The following is an 18136-nucleotide window of genomic DNA, read 5'->3' as shown; positions in this document are numbered from 1 at the left end:
AAGTTTCAAAATTAAAATCTATATATTTGAGAGACTTACCTAAGTGAATGTACAGAAAGTTAAGCACTTAATCTGTTCTTGTGAGAATAATTTTGCATGAGTGCTATATTGATAGTAAAACTTTTTTTGTGGTGGTTTTACTTACTCTATTCACGAGGGGGTGAATATAGTGGTAAGAGTATTGTATCTTCAAAGTACGAGGGTGAGGAAATTTATCACAGTGGGTTTGATTGAGTAGGTTCACTTTTTAATTGTTGAAGAGAGTGCATATTTTTCATTAACATAGGCTTCGCAGACGTAGGAAAATCGAATTGCATAAACAACCTTCTTATGGTCAATTTCTTTACTATCAACCATTTAGTACTTAAAGGAGTGTCCACCATCTTAGGCACCACTTTAATTGTGCAAATTATTTCTTAACAACGGAGAAGACATTTCAATAATCTTATCAATTTGTCTAAATTATGTATCATTTTTTACCTATCAATTGGTTTTGGATATTAATAGTAAAAGTTATCATTATCTATTTTCATTTTAAGAATTTTAGAACTCTTATAGATTTAATTTTGTTTTCAATAAATTAACATAGCAGATTTTTTTACCTTTTTTAAGAATTTTAGAACTCTTTTAAATTTAATATTGTTTTCAATAAATTAACTTACCAGATTTTCTTTTACCTATTTATATCATGTTTGAGTTATCAAAAAAGGTTCACGCTAAAAACCCCTTTCACATTCAAGTGTTAAAAGAGAAATTTTCTACGCATTATGGGATTACTTTTAACAGCTAAATTTACTTTGTTCGATATTTATAATAAAATGTTTGATTGTTGGTAGCTCAACCGAAGGCGCTGGTATTTCTTTGAATTACTAAAACTTTCTTAGACCTCCAAAGATTCCAAGCTAAAAGAGTAAATACTTTTGTTATTAGATTTACTACATGTTATATGTATATATTTTTTTACTATAGATGAAGGGAAAAAATTAGAGAATGATTGAATACTTGTGGGGAGAAAGACTTCCAAGGGAAGTTGTTTATCTTGTGTGTTAAGTTGTTTATTGGTATGAACAAAAAGAGAAATTATTAATCATGACATGAGTTTAGAAACGGATCAAGTTAGAGACAAAATAATGAGTCAGATTGTTGGTAATGAGAAAAGTCAAAATGTTATAAGAATGGGACTTAGGTTTTTTTTTTTTTCATTTTATGTGTTATGTTAGAAAAATAGGTGACCTAAAATCAAGGAAACGGTACCAAGTTGTTAAAACACTTGCGCTAGTTTAGCAATATTTTTAAAAGATGTTTTTAAAAAATATGGTGAAAACGTACTTTTGAAAAATACTTTTGAAAATTTTATTTTAAATTTTAAGTGTTTAGCATTTCTGTCAAAAACTACTTTTGAGAAATAAAATATTTATTTTAGACATGATATTATAAAATAACAAATATGTATTTAAATAATGTTTAAATTAGTTAATATTAGCAAGAATATAAAAATTAATTTATTATAACTTATTGTTAATATTTTAATATATGAAATATTAATTTTAAATATTTCTAAGTAATTAATATTAATTATTTATAAAATTTAATTACAATATATAAACTATATTTTAAATATTTAAATATAATCATTAAATATTTGTAATTAGAGACTAACACAGTATTAAAAAATATTATTTAATTAATGATTTTAACACATTTGTATTATTTTATTTTAAAATACAATTTGAATACATAACCCATATTAGATATTAACATAACATAGAAAACATAAACCTAACAAATTAAAATATTACATGGATTAAAGTTTCGAAGAGGGGTAATATTTATATGCCAAATAAATCATCAAAATTTTACATTAGCATTTACAATTTGAAATGAATTCATTAAACTAGAAGCTATATCATCTCTAATTAATTCCATTTCAAAATCACTTGAATTGTTTGATTCACCACCACTACCATCATCATCACTTTCTCCATCATGCACATCTTCTAGATCAATAATATTATCATATGGCCTATTAATATTTTCGTATTTCATAAAATCTACATCATTTAAACTAACATGTTTTCGGATAAAATTGTGTATTGCCATTGTAGCAACAACGACCATCATTTGTTTTTCAAAACTAGAACTTGGCATATCCCTTAAAATGACCCTTTTTTTTTCAAAACACCAAAAGTTTGTTCAATCACAGTATATAATGATAAATGTGAATAATTGAATATCTCTTATTTACCAGATATCAATATGCCCCTACGAAAGTCAGGTAACTAATATCGCTGACCTTTATATGGTCCAAGATAACCTTTCATTTGAAAATATTCAAAATCAACAAGATAATATTTTCCTACATGTCATAATATAACAAACAAATACTTCAAGAATTGTTTATTTTTTAAAATTATCAATTAAAGAACTTATACTTAATTATTTAAAAAAAGAAAAAAATGAAATATCTTATCATTTGATGGGTGCGAGAATTTGTATTTTAGATCTAGAATTGTATCAAGAAATATTCTAGTGTTAAATTTATAACTTCATACTTCAGAACTCTTAATTATATAAGTTAAGCATATTGTTTTTATAATTGACACCAAAGAATGTTCCAATTAGAATTAATATTGTTATATTTAGATGTATCCATCAGTCCATGCTTATGAATTTTTTCATTTAACAGAAGAAAAGAAAAACAAAGTAAAATAACCTTAATCAAATTAATCATAATTGGTGTATATATAAAATGGGTATAATGAAGCCTTGCTCATAACACTGGTGACGAAGGATGTAGGAACCTTCCTACAGAAATATTTTATGAGGGGAAACAATATATTTTTGTACATTGCATTTGTCCATAATTATTCCGAGCACCCTTTGAAACGAAAGCCACCAGTGGACTCTTGAATAATTCTTACAGGTGGGGAAGCCCTAGGGCTACTTGTCCCAGACTAAAAGATTCACACTATCTACCAAAGTTAATATTTAAAAGAATTATGAAATATGGATTAATCTTTTCTCCCAAAAACTACATATCCAAATTCTTTAAAGCAAAATTACAAATCTTTGTCCATCCAAATTTAATTTTCTGCACAAGTTATGAAAATACCGAAAAGCATATTAATAACATAAAAAATTTTAAACTAAACCAAAATTTTATTTGTTCTCTAAAGAAATTACACAATATAAATTAAAATTAATAAAAGGTAAGACATGCTAAAGATGTAATCATAAAAAAAAGATGAAAAATAAGCAACCATGTCAAATTTTGGGAGTCTGCACGGTTTATAAACCACTGAAACAATTTTAAAACAAATAGATATTTATGGACGCAGAGATTTCTATGACTGCAATAATTTAAGGTAAAAATGTCTAAACAGGAGTAAAATTGAATAAAATTGTCTCTTATACAAAACAAATCATGGAAAAGTTCAGTTTTGAGAGCAAGTTTGGAATTAACTTTGTTTATATTCCTAAAGATTGCAAATTGGCTAAAAAATAGAACATTAGCGTAATTGCTTACTTTTGTCCTCACCAAGTTAGTTCTCGAAAAACTATTCAATAGAACATTGTAAGATCACCATATAACTTAGTTTTAATATTAGTATTCACCGAAATGAAAATTCTTTAGCAATGAACTACGTATTTCTATGGCAGTCAATCATTTTGTATAATTAGCTACTTCAATTACTTGCTTATCAATAATTGGTTCTATAATTATTGATGAACTCCTAGAATCTTGGCTTGCCGAAAAACCCAATATATACATTAACTCAACATAGGTTAATCATGTAATCATCTCTTCAAAACCAACCAAGTTAGCAAGGATGTAATTATAGTACTAAGTTGAAAAATTATATAATTAGGGAGAAAGGCAAAAACCATTGATTGATCCTTAAATTACGGTCTGTCAGTGTGTGAAGGAAAAAAAAAGCAGGTAAATAAGCATAATTAAAGATGGGTTTACAGCCAAATTGATGATCAAACATGAAAAGAAGAAAAAATGGGTGTAGAAGAGAAGAAGCTCACCGATGGAAGGAAATGCGAAACCAAAAACGAAATTGTTATACCGTGGAAGCTCAACTGAAATGGGGGAAAAACAAAAAAAAATAAAATGGGGAGTTAAAATGAGAAGATGGGATTAGGCGGAGTAGAAAGAAAGAGAGTGAGAGCAACCTACATTCAGAAGAAAATGGAAGAATGGAAGGAAATAAAAGAGAACCAGAGAGAAGAAAAAAATGAAGAAATTATTATACCGTGAAAAATAAGGATAAAAAAGTAATTAACAAGCTAAAAGCACTTTTGACTTGGAAAAATCTAAAAATTTCAACTTTCTTAACGGAGGAAAAGGACTTTTTAAACGTTAAAAAAATTACTCAACTAGTGCTTGTTCAGCTACTCCTTTATAGGTAAAAATCACTTTTTGAATGAAAAGTATCTTTTAGAAGCACAGGTAAAACAAGTCCTTAATTAATTATCACATCATGCAAAAAATCGAGAAATAACAATTTTGATTTAGAAGTTGAGGAAAAACAACTAGTCGTCATTTGCATCATGTTTTAAGAAGTATAATAGAATTAGAGGAGAAATACTTGGAAACAGTAAATTTTTTGGGTAAGTAAAAAAATGTTTAGTTATTTCAATTTTAACATAAAAATTATTTATATTAAATTAATTATTAATTTATAAAATTTAATATCAAGATTGTGTAGGAGTTGTTGATGAAACATATATCCGAGTTAAAGTATGAAAAATAGATACTCCAAAATATTGCGATAGAAAAGACTACCCAACTCAAAATATTTTGGTAACATGTTCATTTGATTTAAGATTCACTTTAGGAATGTACCACATCTGACTTAAGAATTATAAAAAAAAAATAATACACTATCGTGAGAAGATAAATTTATAATTCTTGAATGTAATAAATAAATAAAATATGTTTAATTCATCTGCTTATAACTTTTTTAATATAGTTGTAATTTGATATAGGTAAGCATTATATTGCTGTTGCTGGAATTATGTTGACAAGTGAATTGATTACACCATATACAGAAGTTTGCGATCGTTTGAAAGAATACTCAAATAACCCCACAAAGTCCTCGAGAATTAGTTATTCATCTCTTGGTAATGCAATTGAAGTAACATTTGATTTCCTGCCAGAATTTGAACTCAAAACAAAATATTTTAATATGTTAGATAATATGATAATTGTGGAACTTGATGGTGCTCTTATTGATGAAGTTGATTGTGAATTGAATTTTGAAGGCACTGAACAAGAGTATCGTGCTTTTAGACCATGTGGTTAGATTATACATAGTGAATTTGAATTTTCATGGAATGAGAGTTTTTTTTATGTATTTATTTAATTGATAAAATGTTTGAACAACCAAGCAGTTATTTATAAATTTATTTGTGATTGCTGCTATTGTGAATTTATAAATTTAAATATGGCAAGGAAAAAAGGTGCTTCTTGGCGATCGAGGGGATTTTTCGATTTGGACATGATGCTCTAGTTGATGCTTTTTTGCACCAACATAATATGGGGAATAAAGTAAATGACACTTTCACAAAACATGCCTATTATAACATAGTCACTGAGTTAAAAGAAAATTTTGGTAAAGGCATATAGAAGGAAAAAGTGAAAAATCATTGGAAGACTATAAAAACAATTTTTTCAAAATGTTATGACTTGTTTATGAGTGGTTTTTCTAGGAATCAAGTGACCAAGCTATGAAATGCTGAGTCTGAAGTTTGGCAACGATTGATTGAGATAATATTATATTCAATTTTTTTAATTTTTATAAGTTGTTTACATTTATTCTCATAATGTAATGATTAGGCACATTCGCATGCCCAACAATGGACGACTAAACCCATTCCAAAATATGACAAGATGGTGATTGTTTATGGTAATGGTCGAGCCACCAGAAAGCATGCTGAGATAGCACTAGAATTGAAACGACGAAGACAATCTTTTGGAACTGATGATGACTTAAGGGAGACTATTGATAACATCGATAATTTAATCTCAACACAGGAAAATCATGATGTTATAGGTGATGAATATATTGATGTCATGGCATCTCCCGAGACTCGATCCCATACACATTTTGATAATCCGACTAGTTTAACAAATAAAAGAAGTAAAAAATCAAAAATCAAAAGAAGACAAAGACATGGAATGGTTGCTAATGCACTTATCGCAAGAAATAAAGTTAACACACGAGTTAAAGCAATTTCAGAAAATGAAATTGGGAATATTTTGGAAGAGATAGGAATTGACTTGCAAGCAACTACTATTTCCTATCTTTATTTTATTGAAAATCCTGAGAAAGTTAGATCAATACTTGGATGTCCGTTAGAAAAAAGAAAGAAAGTTTGGTTCATTAGGTTATTGAAAATGTTGAAAGTTTTTCTACTAGAGATATTTTTTATCGATTGAAATAATATAAGCTGAATGTTTTTTTTTTAATTTCATGAAATCAGCTTGTTTTACACATGAATATGTTGGTATATGATTACTTAACACTTTAATTAAGATTTTATGAAAAACATTTGTATTTTTATAGTATTTAATTTAATTAAATTAATACCAATTATGTAAAGGTTAAAAATGAAAATTTTATGTAAAATAAATAACTTCCTTTTCTTTCCACAATTTACCCAAACAAGAGAGGTTAGAATTCCTTTACTTTTTCTTTATAAATTTCAACTATTCAAACAAAAATTAAATATATACTTTTCTTCCTTACACTTCCCCCCACCCCTCTTTCTTTTCCTTTCCTTTCTTTCAATTATATTTGTGATATAATACTTAGAGCTATCAATAATCCTATGCTAAATGTCAAAAGTAATATGCTTTAGTCTTATTCTTAATGCGTTTTTAGATGATTATTCGATTTAAAATTGTGAATTTTATATTCTTAATTCTTTAAATTCATGTTTCTATACTTAGGAAAGCATTAGGAGCAAAAAGAGCAAAAAAAAGCAAAAATTGGAAAATAAAAGCAAGTTTCAGGAGCCACACGGCCATGTGCCAAACCATGTGGATTTCACGAATCACACTCCAAACATGCGGGAAAACACAATTTTTAGGTTTTTCAGCCATTCTAAAACCTATAAATGACACAAATAAGAAGAAATGAGTAAGCCATTAGAGAATATTGAAGAAAACAACTCGAAAAACACCATTAAAGCCAACTCGAAAGCAGATTTCTATCTAGATTGAATATCTCCTTTTGATTTCATTAAAGTTTATTATGGGTTTCCTTGTTTCTTGTGGTTATACTATCTTTGGGATGTTTTTATTTGCGATTATGAACTAATTTTCTAAATACCTAGAGAGATGAACCCTAGGATGAATTCTATTATTTGATTTTTGTTTTTACGCTTTATATATTTGGATATTGTTCTCAATTATGGGTGTTTAATTCTTGGTTTAATATTTCTAGACTATTAGTCCATGTTTGATGTGCTTGAATTAGAGGAGGAATAGACCCTGTTAAGAGTAGATCTAGCATAATTGAGTGGAGTTGCATGTCATCTTAGAAATAAGATGCCATAAATCTACCGGATTATAGTCAAATCTAATAGGGAGTCCATAGATCGAGTTAATACGACAATAGGGGTTTTAATTATAAAGAAATTTTAATTAATCAACTTAGAGTCAGTTGCTCTTAGTCTTGAAGAGAGATATTAGCATAACTTAGGGATTTCTACAGATTAAGATACTAAGTGAAGAAATTGCGTAATATATATTGATAATGACAAATGAAATCTTGGTGGATTCTTTCCTGGGTATTGTTTTGCTTCTTAGAGGTTTACTCGATTATTTTCCTGATTTGTTCTTTGTCTTCTTCTTTAGTTAATTTTAGTTTTTAATCAATCACTTCAATTTGTCGGTTAAATAATAGAAAGACGATAATTACTAGTATTTTTAGTCTTCATGGAAACAATATTTTTGCTCATTGGAGCTATACTATTAATTGATAGGTGCACTTGCCTTAGTCAAATTTTTAGTTGGTTTACGACTACCTCATCCTACCCAACCTTGAAATATGGGGATAAATGTGTTTCAAAGCACTTGAACTCATATTTTCCTGCACTGGCAACAATGTCAATGTTAACTAAGCTAAGACTTAGTCGAATCCTTTAATTTTATTTATCCAAACATAGTGTTAATTTAATAATTTAATACATTTTTCTTCTTTTTATCAAAATTTTAGATATAAATAGTTATAAAATATTTTTTATATTTAATTATAATATTATGTAGGTTAAAATATGTCATAAATCCTTATACATTTCGTAAATTTGGAATTTAGTCCTATACTTTTATTTCTAGGAATTTAATTCATCTACCTTTCAAATTTCAAAATTCAAGTATTTTTTTAAATTTAGGTTCATTACAACATCATTTTTTTAGTTACATTGCTACCAAGTTAGCATTTTCATTATTTCAAAATGCCACACCAATAAATTTAACAAAAAAAAATTTCACAACTTTAACAACTAGACTTGAATTTTGAAATTTGAAAAGTAGATTCCTGGAAATAAAAACTTATGGACTAAATTACAAATCGTGAAGAGTATAGGGACCTATGACATAATTTAACATATTATATAAGTTTATTTTTTACATGATATAAATTGTATAATATATAAAAACAATATATTATAACATTAGAATTGATCAAATAATATATTAAATGTTGTAGATCAAACGTCAAGTTTTTCTACTTCAATATTATTAATCGTTGGATTAACATGTAGAGGAAGATGGTGGTTAATGTGGAGGACCACCTGAAGAAGAGATAGGTTAAAAGATTCTCTAGTAGGAATATTTTCTAGGTTAAGGAAGAAGTGTACGAGAGTGTGTATGAGTTCTTTACATGGGCTCTTTTATAGTTGGAGACATGTTCAACTACGTGTTCAAAGGCTATTGACATGGAAGTCTGATTTGATCTCCCTGTCAGCGATGGTGATGTTATATCCTAGGATAAAACACCCTAGGACGAATGGTAATCAATGAATCTAAGCACCCACATGGACCTTATATAGATTTAGTGGAGATGTACCCTCAAAGAATCTCAATTTCCCTTTTCTCTAGAAGGTAAAATTTGAAGCATATGTTATAAAAGGTTATGCATTTTTAGCATTTTATATCGGTTCTAATAGTTTTTATTTTAATAAGTGGTCTAGTCATCGTGATCATATAACTTACTAGAAGGATGATATCATAACGATGCAAGCTTCTATTAATATTGAATTAAATAATTCGATAATTCAAATGTTATCATTTATTTAATATAATTAATATCACCTCGTAATTGAATTTAAATATATTTATTATTTATTTTTAGAGTTTGTCTAGAAGGCGTACTATGGGGTAAAAATTAATGTCCTACTACCACCAATTGCACATGTGCATAGTCAAGTTTTTAATGTGTGCATGCCACTTATATATGTCTATGTGGCGATTAGAAGTGGTGTAAAAAAATCTAGCAAATCTAAATAACATGGATAGGTATCATGATATGGATTTAGGTTTGGAGGCGAAGCACAATTGGGTTGTTAAACATGTCCAGAATGTCATCAATCGAGCCAATCATTTTCAACATATCTTATAGGCTACATTTATCAAGGATTATAATTTTGTTCCATTTGAGATTTATGTAGAATAGTTTAGGGCCAATGGTAAACCATATCTATACTAGTAGGGATAAGCTCATGTACATCAGATTAGAAGTCCAATTTTAGGTTCGAGGAGGAGAATGAAGCATAAGGTGAACTTGATGATGCATGCCAAGTCAGAGGAGGGAAAAATCTATGGCCTCATGGCAAAGGTTGAGACATATGTAAAGCTGTTGAAGTTGAGCAACATGACCGACATCGAGGTCGAGGTAGGGGAGGAGGTCAAGAATGATGCTTTATTTCTGAAGATGTATTTTTTCTTATACTTTCAAACCTAACAAGGGTATCTACTTTGCAAATGTGAAGATCAATCGTGACTTTACCTAGAAAATGGATGAATAATTGATACACCTACCAAACAATAAATTATTTTTTATTCTACGCAACAAGGGTTTGTTAATAATCTTTGTTATTTCTTTACACTTTATAGGGATTAAGGTATGTGTAATGAATTTGAATTTCCTATTTTAATGAAAAATTGAAACATTTGTTGTTTGAAGAAAAAAAGACACAAGAAACTGAAGTAATTCAAATTCATCATTTTTTTAATAATTTCCTAAACTAATTTTAATTCATTTTATTTATGGTTTATGGATTAGGGTTTTTAACTTTATATAATTAATTTTTATTCATTTTGTTTAAGGTTTAATGTTTTGGTAGATCAAACATTGGAAAAATGATAAATAGGTAACAATGTTTTATCAATATTCATTTTAATTAAGACATCAAATTCATGGACTTTTTTTACAATATCATAATTTACATCACATTGCACATGAAGGCAGCTAGTTAGTTAGTAACATAGCATTACACAAGGAAAAAAAAACATAAACTATTTTCTAAAATCCTTAGAGCAATCTAAACTTGGACTTTCATTTTGGCTTCTAAAGTGATTGATGATTCACCTTACTTAATTGAACCAACACCATAGTTGTACAATTTCGGAGGGGCCTATAGCTAAAGTTTCAATTCCACAGAGATGATCCATCCTATAAATTGATCTGGGTGTTAATATAATCGTTCATTTATGTCAAAGATTTTTCATGCCACCACAGTTGCAAAACCTAAAGCCTAGGTGCCTAGAAAGCCCTAATTTGTTTGTTTGATCCCACTACTTGGTGACTATTGATGGTCCTAATGACCATGTGCAACTAGTAAAACTAATACCCATGACCCATTTACCTAAGTTATTGGATAAAATTTTCCTTAAATGTGGGGAACTTTTGTAAAGGTACCTCTACAGAGGATGAAACCTGTAACGCCCCGAACCCGATACCGTCGCCGGAGTCGAACACGAGGTGTTAACAGACTTCAAACCACTTATTCGACATTTCCCAGACAAGCTGCCAATCTGCGTACTAGTCGCTTTAAAAATCATATCTTGAGTTTCACAACTCGAAAATCAGTTTCGTGATTTTTCCCTGAAACTAGACTCATATGCCTATCTCCATAATTTTTTCTAGAATTTTTGGTCGGGCCAATTAGTACAGTTTATTAGTCAAAGTCTCCCATGTTACAGGGATCGACTACACTGACCCTTGCGCATTACGAATTGGATATCTCCCTGCACAGAGCTTCAATACTGATGTCGTTTGTTTCTATAGAAACTAGACTCAGAGAGGAATCTGTACATATATGGCATGACTCCTAATTATCTCTGGTTAATTTATAATAAATCTCCAAAGTCGGAACAGGGAATCCAGAAACCGTTCTGGCCCTGTCTCACGAGAACCTCAACAACTCTTAACATACTGTCCATATGATCGTTTCGTTACTTTCTTATGAAAATAGATTCATTAAGATTCGTTTACATAATTTATTAATTATTTAATTCCAATCCTACTATTTTTAGTGATTTTTCAAATCTACTTCACTGCTGCTGCCAGCATCTGCCTTTAAGGTAGATTTTACCTACTTCATAGTTTCCATGATTCAACTAGCCCTTTCAGCATAAATAGCACAAATTATGATGGTGATTAACCATTCCATACCAAATGATTGTAACATTATGCTCAAACATATATAAGCCATTTTCGCATGGCTATATACATTAACCAAAATATTCCTCCGCCACTAGTCTATTTTATACATGCCATAAGATAATCCAAAACATAGCAGTACCAACAGTGGATAGTGATAGTGTGACTAGTTGCTGACGATCCCCGAGCCTGTAGCTTCGCAATGAGATCTATAAAACAGAGGAAACAGAGTAAACGGAGTAAGCATTACAATGCTTAGTAAGTTTTAAGCAGTGGCAATAGATAACAATCAAATTATAACATAGTTGTTCGTATTTTTATTTCACTCTTCCTTCGGGCATACCATCCCTTTTCCGAATACGCACATCTCATCATATACAATAGGTAGATAAACTTTCACATAAAAGTGAGCTCATGTGACATAGATATATCGTATGATTTCACATCACCCCTCACACTGATCCGATATCACATAATCATAAGAATAGTCTCATAGATTGCTCTCGTATGCATCACATAACTACCTTATGATTTAGTGCAAATCAAGCTCACATATAAACTTGGAGTACATACCTGTTTAACCTTTCGCATTGAATATATTTATAAGCAATTCTTATTACGAAATCTTACCCGGACATAATCTCCACACGAAGTTATCGGGTCTTACCCGGACAAAATCCCCACACGTAGTCATCGGGTCCTTAGAACTCGGATATAGTACGAGCACGAAGCTTAGGGACATTAATCAGTGATAATATTCTCGCATAAAGCCTGCGGGGTTTTAACCCGGATATAGTACTGACACAAATGCCCTTCGAGACTTATCACATTTATGCACTTTCACATCCATCACATTGGCCACTCGGCCCTGTCACATATATACACTTTCACATTCATCACATCGGCCATTAAGCCTTATCACGCATATACACTTTCACATTCATCACATCGGCCATTAAGCCTTATCACGCATATACACTTTCACATTCATCACATCGGCCATTAAGCCTTATCACATATATATACACTTTCACATTCATCACATCGGCTATTAGGCCTTATCACACATATACACTTTCACATTCATCACATCGGCCATTAGGCCTTATCACATATATACACTTTCACATTCATCACATCGGCCATTAGGCCTTATCACATATATACACTTTCACATTCATCACATCGGCCATTAGGCCTTATCACGCATATACACTTTCACATTCATCACATCGGCCATTAAGCCTTATCACATATATACACTTTCACATTCATCACATCGGCCATTAGGCCTTATCACATATATACACTTTCACATTCATCACATCGGCCATTAGGCCTTATCACGCATATACACTTTCACATTCATCACATCGGCCATTAAGCCTTATCACATATATATACACTTTCACATATGGGTTTAATAAATAGCTTATAAGCAACTAAAACAAGTTTATCAAGGTTTACAACACAATCTCAAATTCAGCACAAGCTGTTTTTCCTGAGCAATAGTCACTAAATTATTTATAACTGGAGCTACAAAACTCCAAATCACTTTCCGTAAATTTTTCCTGAATATAGACTCGTATGTCTTCCATCCATAAAATTTCCAGAATTTTAGGTTTGGCCAATCAATACCAGATTTTTCTTAAAGTTTCCCCTGTTTCACTGCTTGACTAATCTGACCACTCTTCACTACGAATCAAATTTCTCATTATCAGAAATTCCTTTGCTTACACGGTTTCTTTTATAAGAAACTAGACTCATTAAGCTTTAATTTCATGTCTCATTCAGCCTTTAATTCAAATCCATGAATTTATGGTGATTTTCTAAATTCATGTTACTGCTGCTGTCCTGAGCAGGTTTATCACAATTTTACTCTTCTGACATATCCTTTCAGCACTTCATAATATCATATCCATTTGGCAACATATCATATCAATAACTTACCTATACTTCATAATAACCATTAGGCTATATGCATAAAGATTTACAATAGAGTTATGATTCTTTTAATATGTGCTTAACATATCATACTCAATCACATTATAGGCTTTAATACTTAAAACTTACCTCGGAAGTGGTCGACGATTAGATGTCCACGGCTATTCGTTTACTTTCTCTTTTCCCCTATCCGACTTTGATCCTCTTTGCTCTTAAGCTTAAGTAAAACAATAGATTGCTTAAGTACTTAACTCATATTATTCACTTAACAATCACATTTGGCAATCACATATCATTTAATCTATTACAAACCAATTATACAAACTCATGGCCGAATATAACAAGAAGACTACTGGATTCTACTAGCCACTCATTGCCTATTATTAACCTTACTTAATTATAAACGCATTCGGCAATTTGATAATTAAGTTCATATCATGGTATCATAACTCAACATTTATCAATATATCATTAACAAAATATGCTCATGTCAAATTTACTCCCAATCACATCTCAAAATTCAGCAAGCTTAGAACTCATTTAATAATTAAATTCGGTAGCTTAATCACTTTGCTAACTACTTATGCATATAATTCAATGATTTTTACATCATCTTACAATCACCATTATTCAAGACTTTGAGATTTCCACAAATGTTCATCTAATGCCTCTAGGCCGAATGTAATATTGCATCCAAATTCACATAGTTTTTTTTGTTTTTTGTTATATCTAATTCTAATGTACATAATCATAATTCAATTCAACATTATAAACCATTATCACCCATTTAGCCAAATATACCACATAAATTTTTTTTTACATTACCCATGTAAATACCTATAGGTTCTTATACCTTAAATTCACACATTTAACCCTTTAATGCCTATTGATCATTCCTTTGGTCTTAACCTAAATGACAGCTCTCATTCTCCATATTGCAACCGAATTTTTCATAGCATGAAGACTTTCATACATTTATAAAAACTTTCATAACTCATTTGGCCTTATCAAGAACCATTTAACATGCAAGGAAAATAATCATAGAGGAAGAAATTAACATTCTAAATAGACTCAATCTTTGACCGAATGTACAAGGTGCCTCTAAGCCACTCATCCAAAAATCTTTACCCCATTCTAGTCATTCCCCCATTTTACCGAATGAACATTTGTCTATTGATGCATGAAATTAAACCATGGGTTAAATAAGCTATGCACTTATCAATCTAATCTCATAGTCAATTAAAAAGAAAATCACAATGCATACCTTAAACTAGGATAGCCATGGCCGAATACCTTAGTTTTTCCTCTTCAATCTTCCCTTTCCCAAATTCGGCCACCAAGAAAGATGAGCATGTAAATTTTTTTTTTCTTTTGTTATCTTTCTTCAACTCACGGCAATGGAGGGGGGGGGGAACATGGATGAGGCAACTTTGTTTTCATCACCCCTCCCTTTTCATTTCTTTATTACTAACCTTTTATTTTATTCTTTCTCCCATAAAACACTAACACCAAATGTTTTTTAATAGGCTTTAACTTATAGCATGGCCGACCACCTTCTTGTTCTTTGGTTAATTTGACATGCAAATACAATTATTTTGCAACATGCATAAATAGGCCACTTACATTTGCCTAGCACATTTCTAAATTTTCTCACATAAGTCCTATTTAATAAAATTCACTTACAATTAACAAAATTCAAACATGAAATTTTCACACATGCATATGTACATATAATAAGCATCAAATATGACAGCTAATTATTTTTATGACTCGGTTTTGTGGTCCCGAAACCACTTTTCGATTAGGGTCAATTTAGGGGTGTTACAACTCCCATATAAAATGTTTCCCTCAATGGAAAGCCTTCACCTATTTTCCCTAAACCTTATAAAAAGTGAATTGGTGGTGTTAAATATCAATGAATATGTTGAATAATAAAATCCAAAACCTTGGGTTTGTATTTAATTTTTTTTTCACTTGGCGACTATTTTAAAGCATTGACAACCTTTAACATATTTTCCCAAACCTAAACTATAACTATTTGATGAAATTGTAAACTGAATGAGGCTTTGGGGTTTATTTATAGGGAAAATGCATTATTATGTTCACCAGCCATTGGATGTATGTATAATAGACTATCCTGACATCAAATAGTTTCCCCATCATGAATCTCTATTGAAAGAATCCTTAATAGAGAATATTGAATTTGACACCCATGGGTATCAAGTTCAATGCATTAAATTAGAGTTAGGGTTAAATAATAAGGTTCAATTTATAAGGTTCTTGGTTTTTAGCTTGAACTTGACACCTATTGGCATTGAATTTAGTAAGTATTACGTTGATATTACACTGACTCTAAAAAGTCTAATTAAAATTTCTACATGACACTACACTAAACTTGACACCAATAAGTAACAAGTATAGTAAATTTTTTAGATATTCTTGATTGAATTAATCTTTAAAAAAGTATCCATGAACTCATTTGTGTATAAAATGTTGAACTCAGTTTAATACATTTTGATTACAATGTAGGGCTATATTTTAATTTCTTCAATGCAACAATTGATTCATTAGGTAAATAGGTTAGGGTTTAGGGTTTAACTATGCCAAATTCAATGAAGAAGAGTGACACAATGTTTTATGGTTTAAATCACATTTCAAAAAGGAAACAAATGATCTTTTTTTATTTATATTACTATTACGTGTTATGACAACTAACTAGTTAATATCATAACATTACAAACAAAAAAATAACATAACTCAATCCCTTCAATCCGTTTTGGAGGACTCTATAAATAAAGTGTTTAATTCCAAAATAATGATGTACATCGTCGATTAGTCTTCAAATATAACTGAGTGAAAATTGATACCTTAAGATCATGTAGGTTACCACTTATACCATAACACGTTTAATTAAACCCTAACTTTTAATTCCATGCTTCATTCACCTTATGTAATGCACCAATTGGTCTATGCAAAAAAATATTAGCATTGAGAAAAGGTGTTCACTTAGGAAAAACATCCATGGATGTCTAAAAGGTCCCATACCACCACTACCAGGGAAAACCATTATCTCATTTCCCTAAATCCAAAACTTGATGGTATCAAGTAACAATACCTGCGTTGAATATAGGCATAATCATGACATGTTTTCTAATGTTCTTTTTTTTCACTCCATGAAATTTTTGAAGCACTAACCCATTTCTCTAAACCCTACACAATTATTGTTTCTCAAAACCTTAAAATAATATTATAGGTAAAACATTGAGAAACTCAATAACCATTGTCACCTAGGTAAGCAACACTGAACTTGACACCATGGATATCAAGGTCATTATAATGTCTTATTTATGCCACTGCTCACTTAAGAATCTGTAACACCCCATACCCGTCACCCACGTCGGGGCGAAATACGAGGCATTATCAAACTCGATTTCATACACACGACATTCCCCAAGTTACCAAGACTTGGTCCAATTTAAAAATTTTTTAATTTCTACTTTAAACTTCTTATTATGGGCCTACGAGCCCTAAATCGACCATTGACAACTATTCGGGATCAATCCGTATCCTTAAACCATCTATAGAAAAATTGACTTTAAAACAAGGCACATACCCGTGTAGAAGGGAAACATGCCCGTGTGGCCATTCCAACATGGTCATGTTGATGGCCCGTTTGTCTAGACTGTGTGTGACACACAATCTGCCTTATGGGCGTGTGGTCCGGCCGTGTGTCCCCTACAAGAAAAAATTTCAAGTCAGTATGCATGATAGTAAACACACGGGTAAAGACACGGCAATGTGTCTCAGCCATGTGATTAACACGGCCTAGTACGTGGACGTGTGCCTCAACCATGTGACATTTTGGGGTTGCTGACGTTAGAAACAGAATGTCCAGGTTTTTGCACAAGGGCTAAGACATGGGCGTATCATGGCCGTGTGAAGGACACGGGCCAGGGACATGGGTGTGTGCCAGGCCGTGTGAAAACCCTTGTAGGTGTGCATTTGGCCAAATTGATAATGACACAAAACACAAGTCTTGTAACACCCCGAACCCGAGACCATCGCCGGAATCGAACACGAGGTGTTAACAGACTTCAAACCACTTATTGACATTTCTCAGACAAGCTGTCAATCTGCGTACTAGTCGCTTTAAAAATCATATCTTGAGTTCTGAAACTCGAAATCCAGTTCCATAAATTTTCCCTGGAACTAGACTCATATACCTATATGGTAGAATTTTTGTAGAATTTTTGGTCTGGCCAATTAGTACAGTTTATTAGTCAAAGTCTCCCATGTTACAGGGATCGACTACTCTGACCCTTGCGCATTACGAATTGGATATCTCCCTGCACAGAGCTTCAATACTGATTTCGTTTGTTTCTATAGAAACTAGACTCAGAGAGGAATCCGTACATAGATGACATGACTCCTAATTATCTCTGGTTAATTTATAATGAATTTCCAAAGTCGGAACAGGGAATCCAGAAACCGTTCTGGCCCTGTCTCACGAGAAC

At 31.0% G+C, this 18136-nt stretch overlaps 1 long non-coding RNA gene across 2 annotated transcripts; it reads right to left on the bottom strand.

Moving 5' to 3' along the window:
- Nucleotides 1-2714: 2714 nt before the first annotated feature.
- LOC107888048 (uncharacterized) lies at nucleotides 2715-4241 on the bottom strand. Of its 2 annotated transcripts, XR_001681255.2 has the most exons (3): nucleotides 4184-4241; nucleotides 4033-4086; nucleotides 2715-3091 (listed from the first exon to the last, which is right to left on the bottom strand). It is a non-coding gene; the product is annotated as an uncharacterized lncRNA (long non-coding RNA). The 2 variants fall into 2 exon arrangements; XR_001681254.2 differs by lacking the exon at nucleotides 4184-4241 and having other exon boundaries at nucleotides 4033-4177.
- Nucleotides 4242-18136: the final 13895 nt, after the last annotated feature.

The sequence above is a fragment of the Gossypium hirsutum genome, chromosome A03 (genome assembly GCF_007990345.1).
Source record: "Gossypium hirsutum isolate 1008001.06 chromosome A03, Gossypium_hirsutum_v2.1, whole genome shotgun sequence".
NCBI lineage: Eukaryota > Viridiplantae > Streptophyta > Magnoliopsida > Malvales > Malvaceae > Gossypium > Gossypium hirsutum.
The sequence above is the reverse complement of the archived record's forward strand: the minus strand, read 5'-3'. Positions and strand labels throughout refer to the sequence as shown.